The sequence below is a fragment of the Calidris pugnax genome, unplaced genomic scaffold (genome assembly GCF_001431845.1).
Source record: "Calidris pugnax isolate Ruff unplaced genomic scaffold, ASM143184v1 scaffold38, whole genome shotgun sequence".
NCBI classification, from domain to species: domain Eukaryota; kingdom Metazoa; phylum Chordata; class Aves; order Charadriiformes; family Scolopacidae; genus Calidris; species Calidris pugnax.
The window spans coordinates 1,293,320-1,296,053 of record NW_015090995.1 but is presented as its reverse complement, the minus strand read 5'-3'; the positions used below and the strand labels follow the sequence as shown (position 1 = coordinate 1,296,053).

At 47.9% G+C, this 2,734-nt stretch overlaps 1 protein-coding gene across 2 annotated transcripts in view; it reads left to right on the top strand.

The window, feature by feature from the left end:
* The first annotated feature begins 1,355 nt into the window (after positions 1 to 1,355).
* Positions 1,356 to 2,734, top strand: part of FAM46D (family with sequence similarity 46 member D) — a 21,575-nt gene continuing 20,196 nt past the window's right edge. The window contains exon 1 of one of the 2 annotated variants that reach the window (XM_014954874.1): positions 1,356 to 1,448. The gene's annotated coding sequence lies outside the window, so the exon portion shown is untranslated. Of the gene's footprint in view, positions 1,547 to 2,734 lie in introns of both variants that reach the window. The other variant, XM_014954873.1, reaches the window with a different exon arrangement.

The window sequence follows — 2,734 nt, the reverse complement described above, 5'->3', positions numbered from 1 at the left end:
TTTTCTCCATACATTAAACACTATTCCCTTACCTATCTGTGCCATGGTGCTGGCAATTACTTAGTGATATAGCCTGAAAAAAAAACCCAGAAAGATACATAGCTTTTACTTAGCAATTTCCTGTTTTCGAAGTGCAGTAGGACCATTAACTAATTAATTTTCCCAATTAATCACTCCATAGCTCCATACAGTGGGTGGGCAGAGCTGTGGGGTTCATCCTGGCACAGGGTGAGTGTGCGCACTCCTGTCCCGTTCATCCCTCCAGCAGCGTGTGGCTCGTTCAGGGCCACTGGCCTCCAACTCGCCTGCAGTGGCCCCGAAACACGCAGCTGGAATTGGTTCATGTTTGGAGTTTATGAGGGTTTGGGAAGTTACAAAAAACCTCATCACCTTTTTTTTTTTTCTTTTGGTAGCTAAAAACATAAACTGATATAATAATAAATCATAAGTAATTTTAAAAAATAAACTAAGATAATAATATCAACTCATTTAAACCTAAATACTTTTGACAACTGGGAATATAAAGTAATACAAACTAACTTGGTGTCTATGATATAAAATGAAGTTGGCCCATGAGCGGATTCTTTAATCGTGAAGTGCTTTGTAATTGCTGCCAATTGCTTTATCACCGGAGTCATAAACCTGTTCTCAAGAGGAAAGGGACACTGAAGATGTTTTTAAGGGCCCTAAAGAATAACAGCTGCTTTGGGGATTTTTATATTTTAAAAGGGCCTTATTTCATTGCTGCAGATTCTTTTGAGAGAAAAGGTTAAAATCTTGCTTTGGTGTAATACCCAAGAGCCAGCCTAGAAGTGTCTGGGTGCTGTAAGTTAAAGTACAGACACAGCTATTTAAAGTTATTATATATATTTGCCTGTGATAAAATGCAGCTTAAAATACTTTCATAACCTTTTTTTGCCAAGTTATGCTCATTGTTATGAGTCACCATAGTACTAAATCTGCACTTTTTTTCAAAAATAATCATGGCTTACCCAGTTGGCATAGTTTCTCAGAACAGTAAATGATCTCTCATCTTAGTTCTGAGTAGTGGCAAAAAGCAAACTTAGGTGCTGTACGACAGCAAATGTAAGGAATTTAGTATGATAGGGGAATGGAAATGGCCAAAAAAAGGCACAAATGCCATAACCTCATCCCGTGCAGGGTTGTGTTCCATCCAGCCAGTTAAGTAATTGATCAAATATAATAAATTTGAGAAGCCTACAGTTGGAAAGCCTGGTTTTCTAAATCTGCCATTTAAAAGTAGAACCGAGGCGGTGATGTCACACGTGGCACATAAAGGAGCGTATGGAATGTGTGTAGAGGGACTGTCTCCTAGCAAAGCCGCAGCAGAGGGAGGTCCGGGTCCCACAGCTGGAGGCCATACAGCAGCAGAGCACCCCTGCACTCTAGGAGGACAGAATTCGGAGGTTCGAGCGACCAAACTGCAGGTGCTGGTGCTCACGTCACTGATTTCTTGCCTGAGTTTAGCTAAATCACCTTAAGCCTTCTATTTGCACCCCTGAAACTTCAGATTTCCTCTTGCGAGGTGTGTATATATGTATTACGTATGTCTATTTCCAAGCACAAACACAGGTTGGGCAGAGAATGGCTGGAGAGCAGCCCTGAGGAGAGGGACTTGGGGATGGTGGTGGGTGAGAAGCTCAACATGACCTGGCGATGTGCGCTGGCAGCCCAGAAAGCCAACCACATCCTGGGCTGCATTGAAAACAGCGTGGCCAGCAGGGCCAGGGGGACGGATTCTGCCCCTCTGCTCTGCTCTGGTGAGACCTCACCTGGAGCACTGCATCCAGCTCCAACGTTAGAAGGACATGGACCTGTTTGAGTGAGTCCAGAGGAGGCCACGAGGATGCTCAGAGGGCTGGAGCCCCTCTGCTGTGAGGACAGGCTGAGAGGGTTGGGGTTCTTCAGCCTGGAGAAGAGAAGGCTGCGGGGAGACTTTACAGAAGGGGGCCTACAAGAAAGCTGGAGAGGGGCTTTTTACAAGGGCGTGTAGTGATAGGACAAGGGGTGATGGCTTCAAACTGAAAGAGAGGAGATTTAGATTAGACATTGGGAACAAATTAATTATTACGAGGGTAGCGAGACGCTGGAACAGGCTGCCCAGAGAAGCTGTGGCTGCCCCATCCCTGGAGGGGTTCAAGGCCAGGTTGGAGGGGGCTTGGAGCAACCTGGTCTGGTGGGAGGTGTCCCTGCCCAGGGCAGGGGGTTGGAACCGGATGATCTTTCAGGTCCCTTCCAACCCAAACCACTCTGTGACTCTGTGATACATGTATTAATGTATAAATATAGCTATTTCCAGTGTACAGCCAGGTGAGGGTCCGACCTCGGTGCTCCCGTAATGGTGACCCCCAAACCACCAGCTTTTCATGCAGGAAGGATCTCAAAACCAACAAAGTTTTATTCTGGCCTTGTTTGGTGTTAATGAGCGGAGAAATGGGGTCACTGGAGGCTGAAACCGCCTGAACCCAGGGACCTTCCTTCCCTTGGGCGCTGGGTTGGTGGGACCTCTGACGCCCCAGAGTGGAAGGGACAGGCCGAAGCGACCCCCGTGTGCGCAGGAATCGGTTAAATACAAGGGATTAAGGGTTAAACACCGCTCCGTTTGTGTCTCGGGCCTCCCTGTCCCCGGCCGAGCCTCGCCCCCCGCCGCGGGCCTGGCGGAGGCCTTGATGGAGCGGGCGAAGTCGGGGGGACCGGGGGGGGGGGGGTCGCG